This window comes from Schistocerca piceifrons, chromosome 2, assembly GCF_021461385.2.
Source record: "Schistocerca piceifrons isolate TAMUIC-IGC-003096 chromosome 2, iqSchPice1.1, whole genome shotgun sequence".
Taxonomy (NCBI): domain Eukaryota; kingdom Metazoa; phylum Arthropoda; class Insecta; order Orthoptera; family Acrididae; genus Schistocerca; species Schistocerca piceifrons.
The window spans coordinates 910,693,037-910,709,901 of NC_060139.1; the positions used below are offsets into that span (position 1 = coordinate 910,693,037).

The 16,865-nt window shown below is 36.6% G+C and overlaps 1 protein-coding gene across 1 annotated transcript in view; it reads right to left on the reverse strand.

Moving 5' to 3' along the window:
• Positions 1–16,865, reverse strand: part of LOC124775978 (protein Wnt-6-like) — a 152,875-nt gene that overhangs the window by 2,572 nt on the left and 133,438 nt on the right. The gene's annotated exons all lie outside the window — the stretch shown is intronic.

The following is a 16,865-nucleotide window of genomic DNA, read 5'->3' on the forward strand; positions in this document are numbered from 1 at the left end:
ATCTTAGAAGAAAAAAAGTAGAAGCTTACAAAAGGAACTCTGAGCTAAAACTTACAGACATTTACAATCAAATAAATAATGTAGAACTGAAGTGTGATGAAAAAATAGATTTGTGTAACAATAATGTAGTAAAATTAAGTAAGAAATTTGTAGAATTACAAGAGGGTGTAGCTCAAAGAAATTTTGCCAGCATTATTAATTGTGTATGGGGTGGTGTATCTTTAAAATGCTTTCCAAGAAATGGGAAATTGCATCCCGTTGATTTTTTACAGCAGTGTCAAGATAATTTTAGTAATGACATGACAGAAAATGTTAAGATTAAATTTGTTAAGTGATTTTTGGGTGGTGAAGCAATCTCATGGGCCAATTGGAATGTAAATTCTACCATGTCATGTGATGAATCTGAAAGAAAGTTGTTAAATAAATTTTGGTCAGAATATGAGCAACCTAGGATTAAAAGTAAGTTTTTAAATGGTCAAAGGAAAGTTGCTACTCACCATATAGGGGAGATGCTGAGCTGCGACAGGCACAATAAAAAGTTCACACAATCATAGCTTTCAGCCATTAAGGCCTTTGTCAGCAGTAGACACACATAAACACACGCACACAAACACACACATGCAAGCGCAACTTGCACACACCTCTGCAGTCTGAGAGAGCTGAAACTACACTGCCATCAGCATCACCAGTGCACGATGGGAGTGGCAACTGGGTGGTGGTAAGGAGGAGAGTGGGGCGGGGAGGCTGAGGGATAGTATGGTGGGAGTGGCGGACAGTGATATGGTGAGTATCAACTTTCCTTCCCTCGTATTGTTACATTCCATCCTGGATTTTCCATTGTTTGATTTTTGAATGGTCATATGTATAGGGAAGGTGATGGTAGCTTGAAGTGTTTTTGTGAAAACCAATTGCCGAAATTAGTACGCTTAGACAAAAATTTTGATGAACTAATACAAATAGATGCCTTAAAAAGGAGATTACCAAAAAGAGTACAGTGGGAGTTGATTTATGGACCAGACGACTCTGTAGATCAGTTCTTGAGATATGTAGATAAGTTGGATAGAGCCTTTGAGAGAAACGAGAGGTTAAATAATGGCTGATTTGGCAATCAACCATCTGGGGGGTGGAATCAAAGCAGGAACCGAGGCAGGAGTGATAAGAAAATCAGAATGATAATGTTGTTGTTGTTGTGGTCTTCAGCCCTGAGACTGGTTTGATGCAGCTCTCCATGCTACCCTATCCTGTGCAAGTTTCTTCATCTCCCAGTACCTACTGCAACCTACATCCTTCTGAATCTGCTTAGTGTATTCATCTCTTGGTCTCCCTCTATGATTTTTACCCTCCACGCTGCCCTCCAATGCTAAATTTGTGATCCCTTGATGCCTCAGAACATGTCCTACCAACCGGTCCCTTCTTCTCGTCAAGTTGTGCCACAAACTCCTCTTCTCCCCAATTCTATTCAATAACTCCTCATTAGTTATGTGATCTATCCATCTAATCTTCAGCATTCTTCTGTAGCACCACATTTTGAAAGCTTCTATTCTCTCCCTGTCCAAACTATTTATCATCCATGTTTCACTTCCATACATGGCTACACTCCATACAGATACTTTCAGAAACGACTTCCTGACACTTAAATCTATACTCGATGTTAACAAGTTTCTCTTCTTCAGAAACACTTTCCTTGCCATTGCCAGTCTACATTTGATATCTTCTCTACTTCGACCATCATCAGTTATTTTGCTCCCCAAATAGCAAAACTCCTTTACTACTTTAAGTGTCTCATTTCCTAATCTAATTCCCTCAGCATCACCCAACTTAATTCGACTACATTCTATTATCCTCATTTTGCTTTTGTTGATGTTCATCTTATATCCTCCTTTCAAGACAATGTCCATTCCGTTCAACTGCTCTTCCAAGCCCTTTGCTGTCTCTGACAGAATTACAATGTCATCGGCGAACCTCAAAGTTTTTATTTCTTCTCCATGGATTTTAATACCTACTCTGGATTTTTCTTTTGTTTCCTTTACTGCTTGCTCAATATACAGATTGAATAACATCAGGGAGAGGCTACAACACTGTCTCACTCCCTTCCCAACCACTGCTTCCCTTTCATGTCCCTCGACTCTTATAACTGCCATCTGGTTTCTGTACAAATTGTAAATAGCCTTTCGCTCCCTGCATTTTACCCCTGCCACCTTTAGAATTTGGAAGAGAGTTTTCCAGTCAACATTGTCAAAAGCTTTCTCTAAGTCTACAAATGCTAGAAACGTAGGTTTGCCTTTCTTTAATCCTCCTTCTAAGATAAGTCGTAAGGTCAGTATTGCCTCACGTGTTCCAATATTTCTACGGAATCCAAACTGATCTTCCCTGAGGTCCGCTTCTACCAGTTTTTCCATTCATCTGTACAGAATTCACGTTAGTATTTTGCAGCTGTGACTTATTAAACTGATAGTTCAGTAATTTTCACATCTGTCAACACCTGCTTTCTTTGGGATTGGAATTATTATGATAATAGTGGTTACAATAGGAGTGATAATAGATGGATCAACCATAGTAATGGGAGTGGGAACAGAGGATATGACAACAGGGAGAGACCTTGAGAGAATAGTAACAGACAATTAGATAATCACCAATCAAGACAAGGCAATTTAAACTGACGGACACCTCATTGGGAGCCTGTCAGTATGGGGTGAGAAATAATACCTAAATCAGGCTGGACACCACCGGCCTAGAGACATAAAAAATAATTACATAAGACAGAGTAATTGAAGATATTGGTGTGGAAATGACAGAACTAATGTAAGAAGAGCACATCACATTAGAAAATTACAGTTTGACAGGAAATTCTGGAAAACTATGAATGAAAGTGTTGAAGATAGAAGTAATAGCATCTGTAAGAATGTTGAAGAGGTTCTGTTAGAGGAGGAAACTATCTCAATTCTATATAATCAGTGTGGTGAAGAAGTTTGCAAAGAAGATGTTGGTTCTGATAATAATCTTGTTGAGTTTGGATTAAGTAAATTAATGGTGGATGAATCTATCCCTGTTAAGCACTTAAGGGATGATACTTGTACTAGTGTACTTATCAACAATTCTGGTGATCATTATGAAGATGTTGTAGAAGTGTCTAGTACTGGAAATGATAGCACGTGTGGTAATATTGATAGTGAAAGTGTCAGTAGAAATTATGAATGAGATGAAGAATTAGATGGCATGGTGTATATGGAGGTTAAAGAAGATTTAATTAATGGTGAAGATAATGATGTAAGTAGTATTTGTGAAGAATATGAGAACCAGATTGTGCCAATGGAAACTAGAAAGGTATCATCAGATAGGGAACATGTGGACAGCCATTATGATTAGGTGTGATGATAGAAACTTTATGGAATACTTACAAGGCTTATAGTGACAATGACAGAGTAAAAAGGGTCATCAAGATTATTTGTCAAGAACTGCATTCCAACTGGGAAGGTATAACTAATCAGCAGGCTTACAGTGAGATCAGTTCTGGGAGAAATAGACAGTGTGTAACAGAGGGACATGACAGCAAGCAATCATCTGATGTAGCTCTGAGTAAAATACAGACAAGTAAGAGAAATTGTGCAGACAAAACTCATGTAAACGACTTGGACTTTAGAGACATTGAGGATGATTTGTTGCATGAAGATGAAGAAAGCAGGAAGGAAAAAGCTTTAGGTTGCCTGTATATACGTATAAAAGTTGCAAATTATGAGGGAATTTGCCTCTTAGACACAGGTAGTCTTGTTTGTGCCATTTCTGATAAATTTAGAGACCAGATAAAACATAGTGCTGACTTTGAAGAATATCCTGTTATTGGAAGCAAAATTAAGGGAGCAACTGGTAGGCACAGCAGAGTTGTAAACAGACAAGCCTTAATATTTTTTACCATTAATGATGTACAGTATAACCAAGGATGTTTTGTAGTCCCTGACCTCAATGAAAATATTTTGTTCAGAATGAATTGGATATAAGGAGTAAATGCAGATTTTGACTGGAATAACAAAAAGTTAAAGCTTACCAACCCTAAGACAGATGTAACACATGTGATTGAACTAATCATCCAAAAATGCCTAGAGAACAATTGTCAGATTATAAGAGAGATTTGAGTAAATGAAAAGATCGACTTTAATAAGGAAGACAATGAAGAATAATGCAGTGAAGACAAGTATGCTGAATTAGTGGCCGCCAAACTAAAGGAAGCTGAGAGTCTAAATAAGGAACAGACAGATCAATTAGGTAGTTTGTTGTGGGAATACAAAGACGTTTTTAGTGAGAAACCTGGAAAAGTGAGAAACTATGAATGTAGTCTTAATCTAAAACCTCACTAACCATTTTTCATCAAACCATATGGAGTACCCATCTGAAAAAGAAAAGCTGTGGAGAAAGAACTACAAAAGGTGGAAGACTGGGAAATAATGGAAAGGTGCAATAGTGCATACAATAACTGGTTGGTGGTAGTTTCCAAACGTGATGGTAAAGTAAGATATGTGCTCAATTCAGGACATTTAAACAAATACCTCGAGAGGGAAACTGATCACCGTGAGAACATAGACAAGTTATTACATAAGTTTGAACATATGAAGTACATCTCTAGTTTAGACTTAATAGCAGATTTCCGTCACGTACCATTGGAGATTCAGTCCAGGAAATAAACCGCATTTTTGTATGGAGGAAGATGTTATTGCTATTGTGTTGCACCATTTGGCCTTAATGTATCAGCTGCAGGGTTTATCCGAGATTTTGATTTTGTTCTAGGAAAAGAACTGTTAAGCAAAGTAGTCCTTTATGTTGATGACATACTGGTAACAGGAAAGAGTTGGGGACAACATTTATGTTTGATGGGTGAAGTGTGTTACAGATTGAGACAGGGAGGCATGTCATTAAAACTACAGAGGTGCAAGTTTGGGGTTAAACAACTCAAATTTTTAGGCAATACCATCTCAGAAGAAGGAATCTCACCTGATGAAGGAAAACTTGAAGCTAATGCAAAATTTCCTGTGCCTGAGACTAAGAAACAATTTAAATCATTCTATGGAACTTGTGGCTACTACTGTAAGTTTGTCAGCAATCAAGCTTTAAATGTACCATGTTTGAATAACTTGTTGAAGAAGAACACCATCTGGGTATGGGACAAGGATTGTCAGGAGGCATTTGACAACATCAAGAAACAGATGTGCAAGTGTAAAATGCTATACAGACCTGACCTTACATAGCCATTTTGCATTATGACTGACAGCAGTGATTACGGACTGGGAGATCATTTGTTCCAAGAAAAGATTGTAAATGGTGTGATAGAGCACAGATCAATAGCTTTTGACAGTAGAACTTTGCAAAAACGATAGAAGTCATATACTGTCACTGAAAAAGAGTTGTTAGCAGTCTATTGGGCTTTCACCAAATTCAAGAATTACTTATTAGGACATCAAGTAGTAGTATACACAGACCATAAGGCTTTAATCTATATACAAGAGTGTACTTTGCATCACAGCAGGATAACCAGATGGGCACTATTCCTCCAGCAGTTCAACTATACAGTAAAGTATATAAAAGGTGAAGAAAATCTAATTGCTGATGATCTATCAAGATTGCCAATGGGAAGACAAGGTGAAAAAAAAACAACAAAAAACAGTGATGAGTGTGAAAGAGAATTTCAGATTATGTATTTAAAAGGGGTGAAAGATGAGAATGAAATCAGGAAATTTTGTAATGACATCCATAAATATCAGATCCATGATTCCAACTAGAAGTTAGTTAAAAGTTACCTGGGTAAGAGAGGATACAAGAAAGTAGAGCAGTATTATAAAGTCCATGAGGGTATACTTTTCAGATGATACAGTGCAGGCAGCGATGCTTGGAGATTGGGTTGGCCAGAGCAGTATATTGAAGTATTGATAAAGAATGTACTTGTGAGTGTCAGACATTGTGGGACACAGAAATGTATCCAAAAGATCCAAGAAAATGTATAATTTTACAACATTGCCAGGAGAGTGAGGAAGCAATTATCTACATGTGGCAGGTGTCAGAGGGTAAAAGTTAGTAATCAAACCTGCAAAGGATATATGCAAAACAACTTGCCAAAAGAACAACTACAACTTGTAGCAGTTGATCTTTATGAATCATTGCCTACAGCTAAAGGAGAATTTTGTTACATATTTGTCATGGTGGATCTTTTTCAAAATTCATTACTATATCCGTTAAAGAAAGCAACAAGTAAGACCACCATTTTGAAAATTAGAAGAGACTATTTCACAAAGATAGGAAAACCAAAGAGCATACTTTCTGACAATGGAGCACAATTTACTTCTAAACTTTGGACAACATTTGTTGAGGATGAGAACATAAACCATATTCTGATATCTGCTTATCACCCATCAAGCAATCCAGATGCACATTACATGAGAGAAATATGGAGATTATTTAGAACTTATTGAAACAAATGTCATGTAAGTTGGATAGAGTATGTAGACAGCTTTGAAGATATACTGAACACCTTACAGCATTCGTCTACTGGATTTTGCCCATATGAAATAATGTATCAAAAGAAATTATCGAATCTGATCAATGAATTAATTGAATTCCCAGTGTGTAAAGTTATGTGTCTTCAGGAAAGGGAAGAAATAGTCAGAAAAGTAATGGAACAACAGGGGAAACTGAGGAAAAACAAACATGATAAGAAGTTGAGACCTACAAATTTTAAAATCGATGATCTGGTCTTGGTGAAAACACATGAAAAATCCAAGGCTATAAGCAATGAATTAAAGACATTCTGTGACATCTATATTGGTCCATTCAAAATTTGGTCTATGCCACACCAAATGCATACAGGTTAGTGTATCCAAAGCCTGGAGGGTTATTTGGTTTATGTAACATAACTGAACTGAAACCTTACAAGCAAGTGGCAAACACCAAGAAAAAATAAGATGATGTAAAAGTCCTCAGCAGGACACCACATCTTTGTGTCAAGTGTGTGGTGAGCACTAGGTCTCCGAGCTATGTAGCATTCTATTTTCTTCTTTTTGTTTTCTGGTGCTACATCTTTTACTCATCTTTAAACCTGTAATGAAGTTATTTCTTGCTGTAAATACTATCCAGTCTCTGTAGTATAAGTTTTCTGTATGTAATATGAATTTTGAGTGACATTATTTGAGGAATAATTTGAAAATGTGAACTGTATACTAAATCTGACTTTCCTACAGCAGTGATTGACCAATTTTTGTAGTTGTACTCTGTAGAGCATGTACTTGATTTGTGGGTGCTTCTTTGAGAATTACAGACATCATCATGTTCTTATGAGATGTACATATGGACTATGCTAAGATGTACATGTGCTACTAAATGGACAAGTTGCACTGTGACAAAAGACATTTTATGAAAAGTTTATCATTACAAGATGGTGTAATGAGGAACAGGGTGATAGTTTATGTTTGATTTGATAAAGAGTTAAATGAGATCTGGGGGACCAAATATACTGTATAGTGGAATATACAGAATATTAATCAAAAAGAAAGGATCCATATATAATTTATTTTTGTTCATTGGCTCTGTATATAGCTAAATCTTTATAGTTTAGATATGATTATCTTTGTGTGATTTTGTTTATAAATATGCTAATAGAATAGGATAATATGTGAATGATTTTGACATATTTATACCTGATGTGACCTTAATTGTAACCTGCACGAGTACTTTGAGTAATGAGTTCATCCTTGTTCCTATCTATCCAACATCCTTACCTGACCTGGACGTAAAAAATTAAAAAACTGTAAAACTAATAGTGGACTGTGCTATTGCAGTGTAGAGACTGCTCAAAAAAGAGGGGTTGCAGACACAAGATGGACAGCGCAAAAGGACTGATGATTATGAGCTGTCAATACCTTAAGATGTGCAATGTGAAACAGAGACTGGAGTGACAGCTAAGAAAAAAAAAGTTTTTTTGATTGTGTGTAGGTATTTGGCAGCCATTCATACAAGTAATACTTGTAAGAGTGGCTGCAAGGGGGGGGGGGGGGGGGAGTGCATAATGATACAGCCTTCAATTGTCAATAGATTGTTGTCATTAACAAAATTATGTGCAAATGCTATATCAGACATCAACTGAGAAACCGAAGTAATAAATATATAGCAACAAATGTTAAGAGGCTGTGGAAATGTTGGCATAAATAACTAACGCCTTTAATTATCACAACTTGCCTTGATGAATGAGTTAACACAGAAAACAGCTTAAATGTTATTACCAAGTGATGTATTTTCATTTGTTATCTATTTTTACGTCCTCCTCAGTAATTAATATTCTTTGTAATTACATTTCTAATTAACGCTCCAATTGTTTACATCACATAACTTTTCAATTTCCAGAATTTGAGGCCTTATTTGTGCATTTTATGTATGTAATTGGATAAAGTGCGAGTTCTGTACTGCCATTGAATGTTAGTAACCAAATCAAAATTGTAATTAGTTATGTAACTAAAATAATAAAGAGACATTATTGTAATTAAAGTTCAGATTCATTTTCTTGTGGAAAACCACAGGTATTGCTACAAAAAATTATGTCATTCAATATTGTATTTTTAATCTTATTCGGCTGTAACATAAGTTTTTTTGTAAATTTTAATTGTAACATCAAAATTGTACAAAATTAATAATAATGGGTCATTTTGAGATTTATTGTTAAAATTTTATATAAAGCGATGCTGGAAGAAAGTCAGTCTCAGCGAGTGTTTTGTTTACGTGTGGAGTGTGTAGTTTGTCAATAAATTTTGTGAAGCTTGAAACTTTTGTTTTCAATCATCAATGAATCCCAGGCAAACAAAATTTAAGTTTCATGTTAACAATCTGAGGAGAACATTACACAATGATGCCACCTACAGTTAAAACACAGGAGCTAAACTAATTTTGTCCAAGTCCTATGTGACAGTGGTAGATTTTACATGCTAGATCACTCATCAAATCAATACTTTCTGATTGGTACTGGCTTGGAAGTGAACAAAATCCCCAGGGAGAATTCAACAACAGAGCTTACTATACTGACTGTCCAACTATGTGCTGCAAACTATTCTCTTATCGGACTTTATGGAGCAGTCATACACATCAGAGACCTTGGCCTGCATGACAAATTTCCATGACCGTTTTTGGTCACTAATATCCAACAATCTGTCTTGGGCATTATTTCCTCCATCACTTTCATCTCTCCCCAGATCTGACTTGAGGAGTCCTTATGCAGATTGATAGTGGAGATTGTGCACCTGACATCATCAATAGTTTGCCTCTGTATAAACAGTCACCTTCAGAGAAAATTGGCCTGCTAGCATTTTCTCACATGACACACACAAATGAGACATCAACCACTATGGCATTAACAGTGGGCACACATGTAAATCCAAGACAGAAAGCAACACCTGTTCCACCACAGACACAGGACAGTATGATGAATTTTTCTCACAGTGCACATGCATCCTCTGTGTGTGACCCTCCTGCCCCTTGGGATTTGCATGTGAGATTTCAACAGGTAACTGGCTACAATCTGTGTAATTACAATGCTGTTGCATGTCTACTGATACTTTTAGTAACAATCAACAGTATTGTTTAAGACACAAATTTTGCAAAATTACAATAGAAAATTAATTTAGGTATATTATTTCCTCATGGGTATGTATAGGCAGTTTGTGAAGTAAACAATTTGGAAGCGTTAAAGAAGACAACATACAGAAATTAACAATGTGAGCTATGTTTGATTAATTTATAAGCAAAATATACATTTTGTTGTTTTCCTAACATAAGCTGGAGTTACAAATTAAATATGCCTTCGTTTAATAGTAGCCACATAGTTCAAAATAATTTCTAGGGCTACAAATCTGTTTATGTTTACATTTATAACAAAGGACTGCATAATTTCTCTTTAACTACAAACAATGTTGCAAGTATTTTCATTGCTGATCTATTATACAGTAAACTTTGATGAAATAGTGCATACAACATGAACAGAATATGAGGCAAATATAAATTCTAGTGAACATTGATAGTCATTAAAGAATTTAGCTAATTACTGGCTTCAGTGTTAATAAAAAATATTCCTGCCAGTTACAGAGTCTGGATTTTAAGTATACTTGAATCCCATGTAGTTATGAGCTTTCTATTTGGCTTCTAACCAGAACTTCCTTATTAACTGCTGTGTAATTCACATAGTAATTAGTATCAAACTGCAATATTTGAATGTTTGACAATAGTTTATATGTGTATCTGAGGCTCAAATTACAGTTTTGAGGATGTTCTGTAACAAGGGCTGGTCAATATTTCTTCCTCCAGCAGCTTCAGTACAGCCATCTAAACCATAACAGTTTATTGTACAATCTTCGTCATTTTTAAAAAAATATTTTATCTGTGTTAGTTGGAAAGTAATGGATCACCTACCTTGCCTATATTAACACTTGTAGCAGTAATAACACCATTTAGCGACATGTGGCCTCCCTTCTGCCAGCTCCCATCAAAAGCTATGGACAAGTACCTGTCATTACTTTCATCAACAGGTTCCTTAACAGTGCCTTTCATATGTTCTTGTGCTAAATCTTTAGCAGAAGGCCCTATCTTTAGCAGAAGAGCCTATTTCAAGGGCATATTTATCAAATTTTGAGCATGGACTTAAGGGGCTCATCACGGCACACAACTTTACTCCTGTGCCTTGCCCTTACATATGCACCATAACCCATAAATCAATGTAATATTTACACAATAATTATGTCATATAGTTTAACTGTACCTGCAGTACCATCCAGCTGTGAGGAATTGGGGGAAAACTAACTTCCATTTACAATATTTATGTATCAATTCTAACTCACAAGCAAGTCCTACATATTTGTTTGTTTCCAATGAAACACTGTGTTTACCATACTGTTTGCAGCATACATAGTTTTCCAAACTATCTGATAACAGAAATACATTAATGATCATATATTTTTGTAGTACCAATGCTCAGTTTTTTGTATTGTTCTTCAGAAGCTCAAGTCACCTTTCTGGAGCACTTTCAGGTGTAGCAATAGTGTCATAACTCAACACTTCACTCTGTAGAGGTTATATATTACTATGACATCATGGAGCAGATAATGGGTTAGAACAATTCTGAGTACCCTTTAGCTACTTGCACCACTCTTTTGAAATCCCTTGAAACTAGGTCCTGGCATGCTGAAGGGATAAAATAATGCAGACTCCATAATAAAACTTTATGAGAGACTGTCCATATTCTAGCCTTGAAGTTTATATTGGGAACGCCTGTCACAATGGTCATGGGAAGTTAAGAAGACAGAACAGGTGATATGTATAATGAATGACATTATGATGTTTTCATTTTAATCACAGGAGATACATTAAGTATTTAATGTAATGCTGACCTAAACTTACTAGATGCTAGAGAGCAATCAAACTGAATTTTTAGAGAACAAAATTTTGCAGGGGTAAGTACACATAAACACATAATAAGTAATTTAACACTTGGGCTACACTATAGGCCAGTCTGTCACCAAAACTTATATTTAATTCTCTCATATGTTGGCTTCACCAACTCACCAACTTCACCAACTCACAACCAGATTGATATCTTCTATCCTATGTTAGGCTTTGGACTACACTATATATCGATCTGTCACCACAACTTAGATTTAATATTTGCATTCGTTGGCTTTGCCTAACATAACCAAATTGTCACCTTCCAATCAACCTAGACTTTGTGGTACACTACAGATCATTCTGTCACAACAACTTAAATTTTTAAATTCATATTGATATTTATATCTAAAAACAAAGGTGATGTGACTTACCAAATGAAAGCGCTGGCATGACGTGCCAGCGCTTTCGTTTGGTAAGTCACATCACCTTTGTTTTTAGATATATTTTTCCCACGTGGAATGTTTCCCTCTATTATATTCATATTGATATTTAAGTAGAGAATTATGGAGAACTACAACAGCAAAACAATGATGCCTTTCATTTGCACATAACATTATTAATTTTTGAGTTATGAGTGTTTTTTTCTCCGTTATGTGTGAGATGAAAGCTGATACCATTAACACAAGCCAAATGCTTTGATAGTGTTAACATAAGTTGAATGTATTCAGATCATCATGATATCAGGGGAGAGAATTTCAACTAACACCACCCAGACATACCACCCACTATGCCCAGTATGTTAGTGAAACTTCTCACAAAATTATAAGAAACTGAAACTGGCTCTGTCACAGACGAAACCAAAAGCTGGCTGATTGAAAATGGCTATAGATGAAGCAACATTGGTCACTTTTCTGGCATCATTCAATATGATTGCAGAGAGCAATACTGAATGCATAAAACTGGGTCAACTGTATATCAATAATGACAGTTTTTTCCACACACAAATGGCAAACTTACAAAAACCAAATGTTACGACATCCCACTGATGACAATTCAGTTTGCAGAATGGGTTACACAGACACTGGATGAAAATGATTGTTTCTCCTGTGACCTACTCTTTTTGGATGAAACTAATTTCTGTATGAAGGGGTGGGGTAAATAAACAGAATCACAGACACTCTTCACATGTCAATCTTCAGTGGATGGATACATCAAAGACAGTTGGCACAATGATCTGAAATATGGAGTTCTTATATTAGTGGACCGTTCCATTCAGGGTACACTAACAGCAGACCATTATCTATAGCTGCTAGATGAAGATTGGGCTGCGAGCTTTTTTCAGCACAATGGGGCCCAACATAATAATGAGCCAGCTGTCTGGATAATCTAAATATCTTGTTTCTCTGAAGATAGCTAGGTCATAGTGGTCTGGTGGAGTTGTCACCACATTCCTTCACTTTAAGACCACTAGATTTCTGTCTGTGGGAGCTTGTGAAGGAAATTATTTGTGCAGTGAAGATCAGAGTCCTGGCACATTCCAGGGAGTGGATTGTTGATGAATGTGTCTGCATCCCGGTAAATAAGTTGGTTAAAGGCCATGAGGACTGGATGAAGCAAATAAAAATAACCTTACAATAAGTTGGACAACTTGACAAGCACATCCTGTTTGTCCACTGGGACAACTTGTAGCCCTTTTTTCCATATTTTTGAAAATACTCATCACACAATATACTACACAGGTATCATAATAATTTTAAGTTATTGTTACTGAGTGGTTGGGAAAGTAAAAATGTGTATTAGTTTCAGTTTTAATACATGTCCAAAGTTATGCAATCATTCAGATTAACTATAGAGCAGTCTTAAAAGCATGTTATTTTCTCTATATTTAACAATCTGGGTACCTACCAAAAACAAATCCAATGTTAATAAGAAGTCAAAACAAACAGAGTTAGTTCAGTATTGCAGATTTACTTCAAAGTATCAAGATATTTGTATCAACCTGGCACTGAAAACTATCATATTAATGGAGTATAAATATAGAAAAAACACATTTATTACTGTTAATTCTTAATAATATAATTACAAATAAAAATGTGCAAATTTTCCTATAAACATAACAACACACTTTCTCTAATACTGTAGAGGACAGAGATTCCTTTAAAATCTTCATTAACATGCACAGGAGTTCATCACTAATATGAAGAGTGCACCTTTTTATTTACAATATCCTCGCAGTAATAAATTTCAGCCTCCATTTCTGGCCACACCCAATGTTTTTCTTTCTTAATCATGCAAGTCATTCAGAATATTACCGAGCTGCCTTGTACCTATACTGCACTGACTTTTCCAGAACAACATTTACCCTCATATTCCAAAATGACAATCATTTACATGAAAGTTCTCTTCAAATATAAATAGTTTACTGAACATATTAGTTAATAATAACTCTTTTAGAACCTTGTCCTCTCCCAATGACAGGTTTACAAGTTTCATTTGAACATGCATATTGCTGTTTACATCTAATTCAGCTACATCACTGAAACTTGCTGGAGCATCTGTAGGCACAATAAATTTAAACAAAGTTCTAAGCGTTGCAGCATGAGTCCTTACACCTCCTTTCATTTTCAGTCCTGATTGTGGTTGTGTTATACCGAGTTCAATGAACCATCAGTTCATTCTCTTCTTTCACATTTTGTGTTTGTCTCCATTTTTGGATGTCACTACTTAGTTCCTAATTCTCATAAAATTCTCTACCATCTTCTGCAGATAAACTCGTATGTGATTCACTCTCTTCTCCTCTCACTTTTATGTTTGTCTCCATTTTTGAGTATTACTACTTAGTTCCCTGTTCTCATAAAATTCCCTGACATCTTCTTCAGATACACTCATACTTGGTTCTACAAGCAACTTACACTGTTTGGCAACCTTCGTATTCAGAGCTGACTGTCGTACTGTCTTAGAAATTTCTAGGATTCAGTTTCAATACTCCTCATCACAGAAGACTCATTTCTTGCATAATCAGGGAGTCATTGTAAGACTATCACAGTTCACAAGATATAGTTAACATTTCTCAAACAGAATGAAATTTTCACTCTGCAGTGGAGTGTGCACTGATATGAAACTTCCTGGTAGATTTAAACTGTGTGCTGAACCGAGGCTTGAACGCAAGACCTTTGCCTTTCACAGACAATTGCTCTACCAAGTGAGCTACCCAAGCATGACTCATGATGTGTCCTCACAGATTTACTTCCACCAGTACCTCATTTCCTACCTTCCAAACTTCGTGGAAGCTCTCCTGAGAACCTTGTAAGACTATCACTCCTGGAAGAAAGGATATTATTGAGACATGGCTTAACCACAACCTGAGGAATGTTTTCAGGATGAAATTTTCCATCTGCATTCTGGAAACATCCACCAGCATGTGGCTAAGGCATGTCTCCACAATATCCTTTCTTCTAGGAGTGTTAGTCTTGCAAGGTTCACAGAAGAGCTTCTGTGAGGTACGGAAGGTAGGAGACGAGGTGCTGGTGGAGTTAAGCTGTGAGAATGGGTCATGAGTCATGGTTGGGTAGCTCAGTCAGTGGAGCATTTGCCCATGAAAGGCAAAGGTCCCAAATTTGAGTCTCAGTCTGGCACACAGTTTTAATCTGTCAGGAAGTTTCATTTCTCGAACATTTTTACTAGATTTGTAGGAGCTATTTGTTCACTTAACTAGAGGGCCTTTGTCAGTAGGCCACTAAATATACCCTTTGGAAGACACTGTTTCTTCTTTCCTTCTGGAGTCTTCCTCCAATGAGAAAGAATATCTCTCCATTAGAGAAGAAAATATACCACATCTAAAGGCTGCAGAAGATGATTAGCATTCGATGGCAGGCAAATGAACTTAGTACTATTTTGCTCAACCAGAGCCAAATTTTTTGTTGAGATGTAAGATTATCACCAATAATTACTCTCCATCCATCATTCTTTAAGATGAAGGGGAGGCAGGGAGCTTGAAACCAATCATTGAATACACACTGTTCCATCTATCCACTGCCAGATGAATTCATTCATGTTCCAGAAGGTGAAATATAAATCCAGTCAGCCTGTTTCTGCTTGTATTTGAAACTAAGACATGGAGGAAGGAATTCTCCTGCTTCATTGCCACAGAACATGACAGTAAACTGTGATTTGTAGGTGTTTTCAATTATCTTAGCATGTTGAAATATGTTACTGTTATGTTATGTGTTATGTCCTAGCCAGTAATGCCAACCGAGCCCACTGCCAAAAGGTTGGCAGCATCAAAGTCCGGACGCCGTCCGCATAAGCAGCGCCAGCGAGACAGCAAATCGCCGCAAGTCTGCGCGCGCCACCGCTGGCTTCTGGGTTCTTAAGCGCTGGAGTCGCGAGCGCTAGGACAGTTCTGTATTCGCCGCTCAGTTGTATACTCGCCACCGAATTGTGTACTTGCTAGTCAGTTGTGTGTTCATCGCAGCAGAGTTGTTGGTTGTTGTCAGCCGACGCTGACCTAGCCGCTCCGACTCGAACTAGACAGATTTCTGTAGACACCGAGTTCACTACTGTGTTTCTGTATCTTCAGTAATAAAGATAAGTACTGACTTTTATTTAATCAGAGTGTTTGGGGTTTCACCTTTCTGTTTACTGTTCCACCGGACCGGTCGGCCCGCTATTAAAAGTGTGGCGGTGACTTCGTAAGCCATTTCTACAGCCAAGTGTTTGTCGCTACAAACACCGCCACAAAATTATGAAATCCACTTTTTTTTAAAAAACTGAAAACATTTTCAGCAGTTACACCTCCAACTTCATCATTGTATTTTTCAACAAAAGTGTTCATTAAATTATCACTTACAGCAGCAAGTTCCTAGAAATACTAGAGAGACACAGTTCTGCCCTGTGTCTCTCTAAAACTACCTTTCTCCCATCTTATGCAGGCATTTTATCTGCAAAGCTATCTACTTGCCTTTTACTGAAGTCAAGATACAGTTGATTTTGGAAGACCCAAGTCAATGATAGTAATACAGTGTTCTATTTGGTAATCGCAGTGGGCCTTCAAACTTTACAGCTGTGCTTGTTTTTCAATTTGTTTGTAATGGTTTGTCTTTCAATGTAGTATTTTTTTGCAGCTTCACTCTGAGCAATTTGTCCAGCATTAATTTCATATAATGTTTTTCACAGGGTTTTATTCCAATAATGGGGCTTTGCACTGTATTTCTGAGAACCTGGTTTGGAAGTTTTCTTCCGTAGAAGAAAAACATAGTAAGCTTACTGTACTATTTCACTTCATGGACAAATGGAGGCTTCAAGTGAACACTGAAGATTATATATTACTGATGTACAGTAATGTTTGAATAACTTAGAACTGAATGACATAAGAAGTTATGTAATTGTCTGCAGCAAGTTTCTTTATTAACTGGAATATGAATTTCTGAATCTGTATTCAAATAAGTACCCATATTGGCAGGCTC